At 38.2% G+C, this 17,750-nt stretch overlaps 1 non-coding gene across 1 annotated transcript; it reads left to right on the forward strand.

The window, feature by feature from the left end:
- The first annotated feature begins 17,158 nt into the window (after positions 1 to 17,158).
- On the forward strand, positions 17,159 to 17,246 carry TRNAY-GUA (transfer RNA tyrosine (anticodon GUA)). Its single transcript is given in 2 exon segments — positions 17,159 to 17,195; positions 17,211 to 17,246. It is a non-coding gene; the product is annotated as a tRNA-Tyr (tRNA).
- Positions 17,247 to 17,750: the final 504 nt, after the last annotated feature.

Consider the following 17,750-nt stretch of genomic DNA (forward strand, 5'->3'; position numbering starts at 1 on the left):
AGGCTAAAGATACTTTCGAACGATCGTCATAAAGAGGCTAAAGATACTTTCGAACGATCATCATAAAGAGGCTAAAGATACTTTCGAACGATCATCATAAAGAGGCTAAAGATACTTTCGAACGCTCCTCATAAAGAGGCTAAAGATACTTTCGAACGATCGTCATAAAGAGGCTAAAGATACTTTCGAACGCTCCTCATAAAGAGGCTAAAGATACTTTCGAACGATCGTCATAAAGAGGCTAAAGATACTTTCGAACGATCATCATAAAGAGGCTAAAGACACTTTCGAACGATCGTCATAAAGAGGCTAAAGATACTTTCGAACGCTCCTCATAAAGAGGCTAAAGATACTTTCGAACGCTCGTCATAAAGAGGCTAAAGACACTTTCGAACGATCGTCATAAAGAGGCTAAAGATACTTTCGAACGCTCCTCATAAAGAGGCTAAAGATACTTTCAAACGATCGTCATAAAGAGGCTAAAGATACTTTCGAACGATCGTCATAAAGAGGCTAAAGATACTTTCGAACGCTCCTCATAAAGAGGCTAAAGATACTTTCGAACGATCGTCATAAAGAGGCTAAAGATACTTTCGAACGATCGTCATAAAGAGGCTAAAGATACTTTCGAACGCTCCTCATAAAGAGGCTAAAGATACTTTCGAACGATCGTCATAAAGAGGCTAAAGATACTTTCGAACGATCATCATAAAGAGGCTAAAGACACTTTCGAACGATCGTTATAAAGAGGCTAAAGATACTTTCGAACGCTCCTCATAAAGAGGCTAAAGATACTTTCGAACGCTCGTCATAAAGAGGCTAAAGACACTTTCAAACGATCGTCATAAAGAGGCTAAAGATACTTTCGAACGCTCCTCATAAAGAGGCTAAAGATACTTTCGAACGATCATCATAAAGAGGCTAAAGACACTTTCGAACGATCGTCATAAAGAGGCTAAAGATACTTTCGAACGCTCCTCATAAAGAGGCTAAAGATACTTTCGAACGCTCGTCATAAAGAGGCTAAAGACACTTTCGAACGATCGTCATAAAGAGGCTAAAGATACTTTCGAACGATCATCATAAAGAGGCTAAAGACACTTTCGAACGATCGTCATAAAGAGGCTAAAGATACTTTCGAACGCTCGTCATAAAGAGGCTAAAGATACTTTCGAACGATCGTCATAAAGAGGCTAAAGATACTTTCGAACGATCATCATAAAGAGGCTAAAGATACTTTCGAACGATCGTCATAAAGAGGCTAAAGATACTTTCGAACGCTCCTCATAAAGAGGCTAAAGATACTTTCGAACGATCGTCATAAAGAGGCTAAAGATACTTTCGAACGATCATCATAAAGAGGCTAAAGATACTTTCGAACGCTCCTCATAAAGAGGCTAAAGATACTTTCGAACGCTCCTCATAAAGAGGCTAAAGATACTTTCGAACGATCGTCATAAAGAGGCTAAAGATACTTTCGAACGCTCCTCATAAAGAGGCTAAAGATACTTTCGAACGATCGTCATAAAGAGGCTAAAGATACTTTCGAACGATCATCATAAAGAGGCTAAAGACACTTTCGAACGATCGTCATAAAGAGGCTAAAGATACTTTCGAACGATCGTCATAAAGAGGCTAAATATACTTTCGAACGCTCCTCATAAAGAGGCTAAAGATACTTTCGAACGCTCCTCATAAAGAGGCTAAAGATACTTTCGAACGATCGTCATAAAGAGGCTAAAGATACTTTCGAACGCTCCTCATAAAGAGGCTAAAGATACTTTCGAACGATCGTCATAAAGAGGCTAAAGATACTTTCGAACGATCATCATAAAGAGGCTAAAGACACTTTCGAACGATCGTCATAAAGAGGCTAAAGATACTTTCGAACGATCGTCATAAAGAGGCTAAAGATACTTTCGAACGCTCCTCATAAAGAGGCTAAAGATACTTTCGAACGATCATCATAAAGAGGCTAAAGATACTTTCGAACGATCGTCATAAAGAGGCTAAAGATACTTTCGAACGATCATCATAAAGAGGCTAAAGATACTTTCGAACGATCATCATAAAGAGGCTAAAGATACTTTCGAACGCTCCTCATAAAGAGGCTAAAGATACTTTCGAACGATCGTCATAAAGAGGCTAAAGATACTTTCGAACGCTCCTCATAAAGAGGCTAAAGATACTTTCGAACGATCGTCATAAAGAGGCTAAAGATACTTTCGAACGATCATCATAAAGAGGCTAAAGACACTTTCGAACGATCGTCATAAAGAGGCTAAAGATACTTTCGAACGCTCCTCATAAAGAGGCTAAAGATACTTTCGAACGCTCGTCATAAAGAGGCTAAAGACACTTTCGAACGATCGTCATAAAGAGGCTAAAGATACTTTCGAACGCTCCTCATAAAGAGGCTAAAGATACTTTCAAACGATCGTCATAAAGAGGCTAAAGATACTTTCGAACGATCGTCATAAAGAGGCTAAAGATACTTTCGAACGCTCCTCATAAAGAGGCTAAAGATACTTTCGAACGATCGTCATAAAGAGGCTAAAGATACTTTCGAACGATCGTCATAAAGAGGCTAAAGATACTTTCGAACGCTCCTCATAAAGAGGCTAAAGATACTTTCGAACGATCGTCATAAAGAGGCTAAAGATACTTTCGAACGATCATCATAAAGAGGCTAAAGACACTTTCGAACGATCGTTATAAAGAGGCTAAAGATACTTTCGAACGCTCCTCATAAAGAGGCTAAAGATACTTTCGAACGCTCGTCATAAAGAGGCTAAAGACACTTTCAAACGATCGTCATAAAGAGGCTAAAGATACTTTCGAACGCTCCTCATAAAGAGGCTAAAGATACTTTCGAACGATCATCATAAAGAGGCTAAAGACACTTTCGAACGATCGTCATAAAGAGGCTAAAGATACTTTCGAACGCTCCTCATAAAGAGGCTAAAGATACTTTCGAACGCTCGTCATAAAGAGGCTAAAGACACTTTCGAACGATCGTCATAAAGAGGCTAAAGATACTTTCGAACGATCATCATAAAGAGGCTAAAGACACTTTCGAACGATCGTCATAAAGAGGCTAAAGATACTTTCGAACGCTCCTCATAAAGAGGCTAAAGATACTTTCGAACGCTCGTCATAAAGAGGCTAAAGACACTTTCGAACGATCGTCATAAAGAGGCTAAAGATACTTTCGAACGCTCCTCATAAAGAGGCTAAAGATACTTTCGAACGATCGTCATAAAGAGGCTAAAGATACTTTAGAACGATCGTCATAAAGAGGCTAAAGATACTTTCGAACGCTCCTCATAAAGAGGCTAAAGATACTTTCGAACGCTCCTCATAAAGAGGCTAAAGATACTTTCGAACGATCGTCATAAAGAGGCTAAAGATACTTTCGAACGATCATCATAAAGAGGCTAAAGACACTTTCGAACAATCGTCATAAAGAGGCTAAAGATACTTTCGAACGCTCCTCATAAAGAGGCTAAAGATACTTTCGAACGCTCGTCATAAAGAGGCTAAAGACACTTTCGAACGCTCCTCATAAAGAGGCTAAAGATACTTTCGAACGATCGTCATAAAGAGGCTAAAGATACTTTCGAACGATCGTCATAAAGAGGCTAAAGATACTTTCGAACGATCATCATAAAGAGGCTAAAGATACTTTCGAACGATCGTCATAAAGAGGCTAAAGATACTTTCGAACGCTCCTCATAAAGAGGCTAAAGATACTTTCGAACGATCGTCATAAAGAGGCTAAAGATACTTTCGAACGATCATCATAAAGAGGCTAAAGATACTTTCGAACGCTCCTCATAAAGAGGCTAAAGATACTTTCGAACGCTCCTCATAAAGAGGCTAAAGATACTTTCGAACGATCGTCATAAAGAGGCTAAAGATACTTTCGAACGCTCCTCATAAAGAGGCTAAAGATACTTTCGAACGATCGTCATAAAGAGGCTAAAGATACTTTCGAACGATCATCATAAAGAGGCTAAAGACACTTTCGAACGATCGTCATAAAGAGGCTAAAGATACTTTCGAACGATCGTCATAAAGAGGCTAAATATACTTTCGAACGCTCCTCATAAAGAGGCTAAAGATACTTTCGAACGCTCCTCATAAAGAGGCTAAAGATACTTTCGAACGATCGTCATAAAGAGGCTAAAGATACTTTCGAACGCTCCTCATAAAGAGGCTAAAGATACTTTCGAACGATCGTCATAAAGAGGCTAAAGATACTTTCGAACGATCATCATAAAGAGGCTAAAGACACTTTCGAACGATCGTCATAAAGAGGCTAAAGATACTTTCGAACGATCGTCATAAAGAGGCTAAAGATACTTTCGAACGCTCCTCATAAAGAGGCTAAAGATACTTTCGAACGATCGTCATAAAGAGGCTAAAGATACTTTCGAACGATCATCATAAAGAGGCTAAAGACACTTTCGAACGCTCCTCATAAAGAGGCTAAAGATACTTTCGAACGATCGTCATAAAGAGGCTAAAGATACTTTCGAACGCTCCTCATAAAGAGGCTAAAGATACTTTCGAACGATCATCATAAAGACGCTAAAGATACTTTCGAACGCTGCTCATAAAGAGGCTAAAGATACTTTCGAACGCTCCTCATAAAGAGGCTAAAGATACTTTCGAACGATCGTCATAAAGAGGCTAAAGATACTTTCGAACGCTCCTCATAAAGAGGCTAAAGATACTTTCGAACGATCGTCATAAAGAGGCTAAAGATACTTTCGAACGATCATCATAAAGAGGCTAAAGACACTTTCGAACGATCGTCATAAAGAGGCTAAAGATACTTTCGAACGATCGTCATAAAGAGGCTAAAGATACTTTCGAACGCTCCTCATAAAGAGGCTAAAGATACTTTCGAACGATCGTCATAAAGAGGCTAAAGATACTTTCGAACGATCATCATAAAGAGGCTAAAGACACTTTCGAACGCTCCTCATAAAGAGGCTAAAGATACTTTCGAACGATCGTCATAAAGAGGCTAAAGATACTTTCGAACGCTCCTCATAAAGAGGCTAAAGATACTTTCGAACGATCGTCATAAAGAGGCTAAAGATACTTTCGAACGATCGTCATAAAGAGGCTAAAGATACTTTCGAACGCTCCTCATAAAGAGGCTAAAGATACTTTCGAACGCTCCTCATAAAGAGGCTAAAGATACTTTCGAACGATCGTCATAAAGAGGCTAAAGATACTTTCGAACGATCATCATAAAGAGGCTAAAGACACTTTCGAACGATCGTCATAAAGAGGCTAAAGATACTTTCGAACGCTCCTCATAAAGAGGCTAAAGATACTTTCGAACGCTCGTCATAAAGAGGCTAAAGACACTTTCGAACGATCGTCATAAAGAGGCTAAAGATACTTTCGAACGCTCCTCATAAAGAGGCTAAAGATACTTTCGAACGATCGTCATAAAGAGGCTAAAGATACTTTCGAACGATCATCATAAAGAGGCTAAAGATACTTTCGAAAGCTCCTCATAAAGAGGCTAAAGATACTTTCGAACGCTCCTCATAAAGAGGCTAAAGATACTTTCGAACGATCGTCATAAAGAGGCTAAAGATACTTTCGAACGCTCCTCATAAAGAGGCTAAAGATACTTTCGAACGATCGTCATAAAGAGGCTAAAGATACTTTCGAACGATCATCATAAAGAGGCTAAAGACACTTTCGAACGATCGTCATAAAGAGGCTAAAGATACTTTCGAACGCTCCTCATAAAGAGGCTAAAGATACTTTCGAACGCTCGTCATAAAGAGGCTAAAGACACTTTCGAACGATCGTCATAAAGAGGCTAAAGATACTTTCGAACGCTCCTCATAAAGAGGCTAAAGATACTTTCGAACGATCGTCATAAAGAGGCTAAAGATACTTTCGAACGATCATCATAAAGAGGCTAAAGATACTTTCGAACGCTCCTCATAAAGAGGCTAAAGATACTTTCGAACGATCGTCATAAAGAGGCTAAAGATACTTTCGAACGCTCGTCATAAAGAGGCTAAAGACACTTTCGAACGATCGTCATAAAGAGGCTAAAGATACTTTCGAACGCTCGTCATAAAGAGGCTAAAGACACTTTCGAACGATCGTCATAAAGAGGCTAAAGATACTTTCGAACGATCGTCATAAAGAGGCTAAAGATACTTTCGAACGCTCGTCATAAAGAGGCTAAAGACACTTTCGAACGATCGTCATAAAGAGGCTAAAGATACTTTCGAACGCTCCTCATAAAGAGGCTAAAGATACTTTCGAACGATCGTCATAAAGAGGCTAAAGATACTTTCGAACGATCATCATAAAGAGGCTAAAGATACTTTCGAACGCTCCTCATAAAGAGGCTAAAGACACTTTCGAACGATCGTCATAAAGAGGCTAAAGATACTTTCGAACGATCATCATAAAGAGGCTAAAGACACTTTCGAACGATCGTCATAAAGAGGCTAAAGATACTTTCGAACGATCATCATAAAGAGGCTAAAGATACTTTCGAACGCTCCTCATAAAGAGGCTAAAGATACTTTCGAACGATCGTCATAAAGAGGCTAAAGATACTTTCGAACGATCATCATAAAGAGGCTAAAGACACTTTCGAACGATCGTCATAAAGAGGCTAAAGATACTTTCGAACGCTCCTCATAAAGAGGCTAAAGATACTTTCGAACGATCGTCATAAAGAGGCTAAAGATACTTTCGAACGCTCGTCATAAAGAGGCTAAAGACACTTTCGAACGATCGTCATAAAGAGGCTAAAGATACTTTCGAACGCTCCTCATAAAGAGGCTAAAGATACTTTCGAACGATCGTCATAAAGAGGCTAAAGATACTTTCGAACGATCATCATAAAGAGGCTAAAGATACTTTCGAACGCTCCTCATAAAGAGGCTAAAGACACTTTCGAACGATCGTCATAAAGAGGCTAAAGATACTTTCGAACGATCATCATAAAGAGGCTAAAGACACTTTCGAACGATCGTCATAAAGAGGCTAAAGATACTTTCGAACGATCATCATAAAGAGGCTAAAGATACTTTCGAACGCTCCTCATAAAGAGGCTAAAGATACTTTCGAACGATCGTCATAAAGAGGCTAAAGATACTTTCGAACGCTCGTCATAAAGAGGCTAAAGACACTTTCGAACGATCGTCATAAAGAGGCTAAAGATACTTTCGAACGCTCCTCATAAAGAGGCTAAAGATACTTTCGAACGATCGTCATAAAGAGGCTAAAGATACTTTCGAACGATCATCATAAAGAGGCTAAAGATACTTTCGAACGCTCCTCATAAAGAGGCTAAAGACACTTTCGAACGATCGTCATAAAGAGGCTAAAGATACTTTCGAACGATCATCATAAAGAGGCTAAAGACACTTTCGAACGATCGTCATAAAGAGGCTAAAGATACTTTCGAACGATCATCATAAAGAGGCTAAAGATACTTTCGAACGCTCCTCATAAAGAGGCTAAAGATACTTTCGAACGATCGTCATAAAGAGGCTAAAGATACTTTCGAACGATCATCATAAAGAGGCTAAAGACACTTTCGAACGATCGTCATAAAGAGGCTAAAGATACTTTCGAACGCTCCTCATAAAGAGGCTAAAGATACTTTCGAACGATCGTCATAAAGAGGCTAAAGATACTTTCGAACGCTCGTCATAAAGAGGCTAAAGATACTTTCGAACGATCGTCATAAAGAGGCTAAAGATACTTTCGAACGATCGTCATAAAGAGGCTAAAGATACTTTCGAACGCTCGTCATAAAGAGGCTAAAGACACTTTCGAACGATCGTCATAAAGAGGCTAAAGATACTTTCGAACGCTCCTCATAAAGAGGCTAAAGATACTTTCGAACGATCGTCATAAAGAGGCTAAAGATACTTTCGAACGATCATCATAAAGAGGCTAAAGATACTTTCGAACGCTCCTCATAAAGAGGCTAAAGACACTTTCGAACGATCGTCATAAAGAGGCTAAAGATACTTTCGAACGATCATCATAAAGAGGCTAAAGACACTTTCGAACGATCGTCATAAAGAGGCTAAAGATACTTTCGAACGATCATCATAAAGAGGCTAAAGATACTTTCGAACGCTCCTCATAAAGAGGCTAAAGATACTTTCGAACGATCGTCATAAAGAGGCTAAAGATACTTTCGAACGATCATCATAAAGAGGCTAAAGACACTTTCGAACGATCGTCATAAAGAGGCTAAAGATACTTTCGAACGCTCCTCATAAAGAGGCTAAAGATACTTTCGAACGCTCGTCATAAAGAGGCTAAAGACACTTTCGAACGATCGTCATAAAGAGGCTAAAGATACTTTCGAACGCTCCTCATAAAGAGGCTAAAGATACTTTCGAACGATCGTCATAAAGAGGCTAAAGATACTTTCGAACGATCATCATAAAGAGGCTAAAGATACTTTCGAACGCTCCTCATAAAGAGGCTAAAGACACTTTCGAACGATCGTCATAAAGAGGCTAAAGATACTTTCGAACGATCATCATAAAGAGGCTAAAGACACTTTCGAACGATCGTCATAAAGAGGCTAAAGATACTTTCGAACGATCATCATAAAGAGGCTAAAGATACTTTCGAACGCTCCTCATAAAGAGGCTAAAGATACTTTCGAACGATCGTCATAAAGAGGCTAAAGATACTTTCGAACGATCATCATAAAGAGGCTAAAGACACTTTCGAACGATCGTCATAAAGAGGCTAAAGATACTTTCGAACGATCATCATAAAGAGGCTAAAGACACTTTCGAACGATCGTCATAAAGAGGCTAAAGATACTTTCGAACGATCATCATAAAGAGGCTAAAGATACTTTCGAACGCTCCTCATAAAGAGGCTAAAGATACTTTCGAACGATCATCATAAAGAGGCTAAAGACACTTTCGAACGATCGTCATAAAGAGGCTAAAGATACTTTCGAACGCTCCTCATAAAGAGGCTAAAGATACTTTCGAACGATCGTCATAAAGAGGCTAAAGATACTTTCGAACGATCATCATAAAGAGGCTAAAGACACTTTCGAACGATCGTCATAAAGAGGCTAAAGATACTTTCGAACGCTCCTCATAAAGAGGCTAAAGATACTTTCGAACGCTCGTCATAAAGAGGCTAAAGACACTTTCGAACGATCGTCATAAAGAGGCTAAAGATACTTTCGAACGATCATCATAAAGAGGCTAAAGATACTTTCGAACGCTCCTCATAAAGAGGCTAAAGATACTTTCGAACGATCGTCATAAAGAGGCTAAAGATACTTTCGAACGATCATCATAAAGAGGCTAAAGACACTTTCGAACGATCGTCATAAAGAGGCTAAAGATACTTTCGAACGCTCCTCATAAAGAGGCTAAAGATACTTTCGAACGATCGTCATAAAGAGGCTAAAGATACTTTCGAACGCTCGTCATAAAGAGGCTAAAGACACTTTCGAACGATCGTCATAAAGAGGCTAAAGATACTTTCGAACGCTCCTCATAAAGAGGCTAAAGATACTTTCGAACGATCGTCATAAAGAGGCTAAAGATACTTTCGAACGATCATCATAAAGAGGCTAAAGATACTTTCGAACGCTCCTCATAAAGAGGCTAAAGACACTTTCGAACGATCGTCATAAAGAGGCTAAAGATACTTTCGAACGATCATCATAAAGAGGCTAAAGACACTTTCGAACGATCGTCATAAAGAGGCTAAAGATACTTTCGAACGATCATCATAAAGAGGCTAAAGATACTTTCGAACGCTCCTCATAAAGAGGCTAAAGATACTTTCGAACGATCGTCATAAAGAGGCTAAAGATACTTTCGAACGCTCGTCATAAAGAGGCTAAAGACACTTTCGAACGATCGTCATAAAGAGGCTAAAGATACTTTCGAACGCTCCTCATAAAGAGGCTAAAGATACTTTCGAACGATCGTCATAAAGAGGCTAAAGATACTTTCGAACGATCATCATAAAGAGGCTAAAGATACTTTCGAACGCTCCTCATAAAGAGGCTAAAGACACTTTCGAACGATCGTCATAAAGAGGCTAAAGATACTTTCGAACGATCATCATAAAGAGGCTAAAGACACTTTCGAACGATCGTCATAAAGAGGCTAAAGATACTTTCGAACGATCATCATAAAGAGGCTAAAGATACTTTCGAACGCTCCTCATAAAGAGGCTAAAGATACTTTCGAACGATCGTCATAAAGAGGCTAAAGATACTTTCGAACGATCATCATAAAGAGGCTAAAGACACTTTCGAACGATCGTCATAAAGAGGCTAAAGATACTTTCGAACGCTCCTCATAAAGAGGCTAAAGATACTTTCGAACGATCGTCATAAAGAGGCTAAAGATACTTTCGAACGCTCGTCATAAAGAGGCTAAAGATACTTTCGAACGATCGTCATAAAGAGGCTAAAGATACTTTCGAACGATCGTCATAAAGAGGCTAAAGATACTTTCGAACGCTCGTCATAAAGAGGCTAAAGACACTTTCGAACGATCGTCATAAAGAGGCTAAAGATACTTTCGAACGCTCCTCATAAAGAGGCTAAAGATACTTTCGAACGATCGTCATAAAGAGGCTAAAGATACTTTCGAACGATCATCATAAAGAGGCTAAAGATACTTTCGAACGCTCCTCATAAAGAGGCTAAAGACACTTTCGAACGATCGTCATAAAGAGGCTAAAGATACTTTCGAACGATCATCATAAAGAGGCTAAAGACACTTTCGAACGATCGTCATAAAGAGGCTAAAGATACTTTCGAACGATCATCATAAAGAGGCTAAAGATACTTTCGAACGCTCCTCATAAAGAGGCTAAAGATACTTTCGAACGATCGTCATAAAGAGGCTAAAGATACTTTCGAACGATCATCATAAAGAGGCTAAAGACACTTTCGAACGATCGTCATAAAGAGGCTAAAGATACTTTCGAACGCTCCTCATAAAGAGGCTAAAGATACTTTCGAACGCTCGTCATAAAGAGGCTAAAGACACTTTCGAACGATCGTCATAAAGAGGCTAAAGATACTTTCGAACGCTCCTCATAAAGAGGCTAAAGATACTTTCGAACGATCGTCATAAAGAGGCTAAAGATACTTTCGAACGATCATCATAAAGAGGCTAAAGATACTTTCGAACGCTCCTCATAAAGAGGCTAAAGACACTTTCGAACGATCGTCATAAAGAGGCTAAAGATACTTTCGAACGATCATCATAAAGAGGCTAAAGACACTTTCGAACGATCGTCATAAAGAGGCTAAAGATACTTTCGAACGATCATCATAAAGAGGCTAAAGATACTTTCGAACGCTCCTCATAAAGAGGCTAAAGATACTTTCGAACGATCGTCATAAAGAGGCTAAAGATACTTTCGAACGATCATCATAAAGAGGCTAAAGACACTTTCGAACGATCGTCATAAAGAGGCTAAAGATACTTTCGAACGATCATCATAAAGAGGCTAAAGACACTTTCGAACGATCGTCATAAAGAGGCTAAAGATACTTTCGAACGATCATCATAAAGAGGCTAAAGATACTTTCGAACGCTCCTCATAAAGAGGCTAAAGATACTTTCGAACGATCATCATAAAGAGGCTAAAGACACTTTCGAACGATCGTCATAAAGAGGCTAAAGATACTTTCGAACGCTCCTCATAAAGAGGCTAAAGATACTTTCGAACGATCGTCATAAAGAGGCTAAAGATACTTTCGAACGATCATCATAAAGAGGCTAAAGACACTTTCGAACGATCGTCATAAAGAGGCTAAAGATACTTTCGAACGCTCCTCATAAAGAGGCTAAAGATACTTTCGAACGCTCGTCATAAAGAGGCTAAAGACACTTTCGAACGATCGTCATAAAGAGGCTAAAGATACTTTCGAACGCTCCTCATAAAGAGGCTAAAGATACTTTCGAACGATCGTCATAAAGAGGCTAAAGATACTTTCGAACGCTCCTCATAAAGAGGCTAAAGATACTTTCGAACGATCGTCATAAAGAGGCTAAAGATACTTTCGAACGATCGTCATAAAGAGGCTAAAGATACTTTCGAACGCTCCTCATAAAGAGGCTAAAGATACTTTCGAACGATCGTCATAAAGAGGCTAAAGATACTTTCGAACGATCATCATAAAGAGGCTAAAGATACTTTCGAACGCTCCTCATAAAGAGGCTAAAGATACTTTCGAACGATCGTCATAAAGAGGCTAAAGATACTTTCGAACGATCATCATAAAGAGGCTAAAGACACTTTCGAACGATCGTCATAAAGAGGCTAAAGATACTTTCGAACGATCATCATAAAGAGGCTAAAGACACTTTCGAACGATCGTCATAAAGAGGCTAAAGATACTTTCGAACGATCATCATAAAGAGGCTAAAGATACTTTCGAACGCTCCTCATAAAGAGGCTAAAGATACTTTCGAACGATCATCATAAAGAGGCTAAAGACACTTTCGAACGATCGTCATAAAGAGGCTAAAGATACTTTCGAACGCTCCTCATAAAGAGGCTAAAGATACTTTCGAACGATCGTCATAAAGAGGCTAAAGATACTTTCGAACGATCATCATAAAGAGGCTAAAGACACTTTCGAACGATCGTCATAAAGAGGCTAAAGATACTTTCGAACGCTCCTCATAAAGAGGCTAAAGATACTTTCGAACGCTCGTCATAAAGAGGCTAAAGACACTTTCGAACGATCGTCATAAAGAGGCTAAAGATACTTTCGAACGCTCCTCATAAAGAGGCTAAAGATACTTTCGAACGATCGTCATAAAGAGGCTAAAGATACTTTCGAACGCTCCTCATAAAGAGGCTAAAGATACTTTCGAACGATCGTCATAAAGAGGCTAAAGATACTTTCGAACGATCGTCATAAAGAGGCTAAAGATACTTTCGAACGCTCCTCATAAAGAGGCTAAAGATACTTTCGAACGATCGTCATAAAGAGGCTAAAGATACTTTCGAACGCTCCTCATAAAGAGGCTAAAGATACTTTCGAACGATCGTCATAAAGAGGCTAAAGATACTTTCGAACGATCATCATAAAGAGGCTAAAGATACTTTCGAACGCTCCTCATAAAGAGGCTAAAGATACTTTCGAACGATCGTCATAAAGAGGCTAAAGATACTTTCGAACGATCGTCATAAAGAGGCTAAAGATACTTTCGAACGCTCCTCATAAAGAGGCTAAAGATACTTTCGAACGATCGTCATAAAGAGGCTAAAGATACTTTCGAACGCTCCTCATAAAGAGGCTAAAGATACTTTCGAACGATCGTCATAAAGAGGCTAAAGATACTTTCGAACGATCGTCATAAAGAGGCTAAAGATACTTTCGAACGCTCCTCATAAAGAGGCTAAAGATACTTTCGAACGATCGTCATAAAGAGGCTAAAGATACTTTCGAACGATCGTCATAAAGAGGCTAAAGATACTTTCGAACGCTCCTCATAAAGAGGCTAAAGATACTTTCGAACGCTCCTCATAAAGAGGCTAAAGATACTTTCGAACGATCGTCATAAAGAGGCTAAAGATACTTTCGAACGATCGTCATAAAGAGGCTAAAGATACTTTCGAACGCTCCTCATAAAGAGGCTAAAGATACTTTCGAACGCTCCTCATAAAGAGGCTAAAGATACTTTCGAACGCTCCTCATAAAGAGGCTAAAGATACTTTCGAACGATCGTCATAAAGAGGCTAAAGATACTTTCGAACGATCGTCATAAAGAGGCTAAAGATACTTTCGAACGCTCCTCATAAAGAGGCTAAAGATACTTTCGAACGATCGTCATAAAGAGGCTAAAGATACTTTCGAACGATCGTCATAAAGAGGCTAAAGATACTTTCGAACGCTCCTCATAAAGAGGCTAAAGATACTTTCGAACGATCGTCATAAAGAGGCTAAAGATACTTTCGAACGCTCCTCATAAAGAGGCTAAAGATACTTTCGAACGATCGTCATAAAGAGGCTAAAGATACTTTCGAACGATCGTCATAAAGAGGCTAAACTTCGAACGATCGTCATAAAGATGAAAAGATACTTTCGAACGCTCCTCATCAAGAGGCAAAAATATTTACGAACGTTCTCCATACAATTTTTAAACTACCATTAAATTATAAAGCTATTTATAAGTTTGAATTTCTTGAAATTTTACAAAACATTTTAATAGATTAATATTTTACAGACCATACGTAAACTTTTCACATGTACGGTATGTAACAAGGGTTTCGTTTTAACCAGGTAGCTTTTTTTTTATTTTAGCAAAAACACGACGTTCTGTTTACAGGTGAAAAGTTTCCATTATTTCAACAAACCGTATCTTGCAGATCCTTTCTCTATATGAAACCGTTGGACAAACAATTTCGAGTATTTATTGGCCTTGGAATAATGTCAGTTTGGAATATTTATGCCTGATGGCTTGGCCCTTAATTTCCAGATTCTTATCTATGGCTATTTTGTGAAGCCTGACTTTGCAAAACAAATGAATAACTTTTTTGATCAAACTTAAAATATGCACGCCAACTATTTTCCACAAAACAACAAGTTCAATGGCCAAAATTATTTTATTGCATGGCATTGTAATTTTTAAATTTTCTGGATGCATGAATCTGTAAATGGGAATATATCATGGGCGCCTTTTCATGGTCTATGCTAGACTTACACGAAAGGATCTGTGATCCAAATTTAAAGATAATATGTCAACAGTTTTTTTTTGGGGTTTTTGTGTTCAACTTGGTGTAATTTCTTACAATAAAGAGAAAATTGTTAGTTAGGTACTGAAATAGTTTTCATTTATTAAAACTAGTGTTGTTATTATCCTTAGCTGGTTGGCGGCAAACTCATCCCAGCATACTTCGTAGCGAAAGTTCGTCTGCTTACTTGACACTTTCACACAGACAATCGCTCAGACAATCGTCATCTAGGTTTACGTTTCGTCATAAGCCTATAATAAGGTCCCCCATAAGTAAAGGTCTATCATAGGGGCCCATGGTAACGGCGTTGTCCTGGAGAGAAGAAAATTAACGTACCACGATAGGGCAGTAGCGACATCTTCTTTTTCAAAATTTCTACATCTAAAATATTATCTTACTTGGTAGAGCAGCCACGCTCGGGTTTATAAATGCTACACAAAACGCGTCTAAATCTCAAATTCGAAAAATCTTATTTCTAATAGCCAGTTTTAGGTTCTGATGAATCACTTTTGCAAAGATAAGTGTTAATTTTAAGTTTTTTTTTTAAGCGATAAAATGGTGAATAAGCCTTGGCTACGGTGCTAAGGGCTCGCGTGGTTCTAAGTTTACAAACGTTCGCGCACGGCTTGTGCACATTCATAATGCATTTCGCGAAATTTATTTCAGAAATGCATAGTTGAGGACGTAGCCACTAGGAGGTGCAGATTTTGAATACCTACCTCTTAATAACGGGTATGTCGTCGTAAAAAATTTGGCATAGACCTTTGCTTATGATATGTTACTACTAATATCGTCTGCTCTAACTTAACCCTTCAAGTTTTCGACGGCCGACTAGATAAACAATTTCAGAAAAACCGCTATGTAAATTAGACGGTACTACCGTAAACCTCGAAAACTTTCTCATACATTAGAATTCACCTTAAGTAAAAATAATCATAATTATCGGTCCATAAAATCTAAGCTATTTCGTCCTCAGTTACCCCAAGTCCAACTTCAAAAAGACAGCGACCAAACAATAAATCAAAAAAGACATAAGCCACTGTTATCTCCTACCGTTAATAACTCTATTAATGATCTAAAAATAGCCAGCAACTCGCGTGACACTAATGCAGAAAAAACCCCTCCCCAATTCGCGAATCGTTTAAAACTTTCCATATTTTTTACATAAAAAGGCTTGTTTTTGGTCGTACCTCACTGATGATTGTCTTCGACTCCGCCCCGCAGATGGCGGTAGGTCATGGACTGTTAGTGTTGCCGAAAGAGCAGACGACGCCATGTCGGTATCCATTGAAAACAATGCCGGGCGAAATGACGCAAAAAATTTCTGTAAGAAATGACAAGCATTGCGTGAAAAATATTATAGCAATTACTTGGAGAGCTACAAAAGGTTTTCTACTCCCCAACCCTATTTTTTTATTAATATTTTTGCAGGAAACAACCGTTGTTTATGTTCAGCCCTCATTGTAATAGCTAGTCCGGGACCACTAGTGTATAATTTGTCTACCTCTTTTCCTCCCATAGAGGAGTGGTTGGGTCTTTCAAATCAATTTTAAGTTAGGCCTACCATTGCGTTTGCACCGCGAGGTATCTTTGTTAGAAAAACTTATCTGTCAAAATCTGGCCATACATGGTTAATATTTTGAAGTTAAAATTACACAATTTCGAGTCGGGCGACTATCTGGAAAGCTGAGGTTAATGTCTGATGATTTTCAATATAAAGTGATTTGCAACGCTACACCGAATTCGCCGTAGAAAAAAAATCACGCGAGAAACACATTGAACTTATTTATTACCGCTCGCAATTAAATGCATCATTGAAATTATACGCAATTAAATATTTTAATAATTCCGAATCATAATTACATGTTATTGACATTCAATTCGCGACCGAAAACTATAGCCCCCTTCGGTTCGCCATTGAAACCTAGATAGGTAGCGGCTAAAGCAGACGCTATTAGTTTTTCCTCATCGTTATTCGTAAATTTGACTTAATAAATATTGATACTTGCATTTGAATATAATTTTTGCATTATATTACGCCACCTAGAATCGTTACGGTCGCGAATAAGTCCCATATGTGGCTGTTGCAAAATTTGCATTTTACCGACTAATGACTAGAGCAAATGACTCTTTGAATTTAGCGGGAAATTTTAGCGTTTCATGCGTAGGTGGCGCCATCTATGCTTGGATCACAAACTACGTTTCAAAACTGAATTTAAATAACGAAAGAAAATTGTAAATAAAATTATTTTAACGGCTTTATAAATGATTTTCGCTTGATATATGATTATAATATAAAGAAATGACTTAATTTTAAAATTATTTTATCTTTATACGCTAAATAGGTTGTTTTGTTTTACTAAACAAAAACTAAGCCACATGTTTTCAACCGTCGATAGCTCAGTTGGTAGAGCGGTGGACTGTAGAGTTACTTCATTGAAATCCATAGGTCGCTGGTTCAAATCCGGCTCGACGGAAAATTTTTATTTTTAGTAAATTTTACGAAATAATAATTTTACCATTAGTTTTACGTATACATATTACTTTATTACAAAATTATGCGAATGAATTAATTATAGATAATATTGGTGGAATTTTATAGATGGCGCTCTTAGAAGAATATGAATGGAAAAATCAATTATGACGTAACTAAGGGGTATAAAAAGTAGTGTCCAGACAAACTGACCATTGTGAAGTGTTTGTCCGTTGGACAACCATCATGATACTAATAGCCTTCTTGTGGGTAAGTACTTTTAAACTTGATTTTTAGAGTAAAAAATACAAAATATCAGTTAAATTTTACTCTATCTTTAAAGACTCCAGAATTTTTGGCAAAAACTAAAAACCTTGTCACAAGTAAATGAGCTACGATATTTATAAGTATAATTAAATTAGACAATTTTGTTATTTAATCTGATAAATTTCGAACTCTGATGTGTTTTATATTAATGTTTAGTTAAATATAATGTTATAGCAATTAC

Source organism: Leiobunum rupestre, chromosome 1 (genome assembly GCF_980474605.1).
Source record: "Leiobunum rupestre chromosome 1, qqLeiRupe1.1.hap1, whole genome shotgun sequence".
Classification (NCBI taxonomy): Eukaryota; Metazoa; Arthropoda; class Arachnida; order Opiliones; family Sclerosomatidae; genus Leiobunum; species Leiobunum rupestre.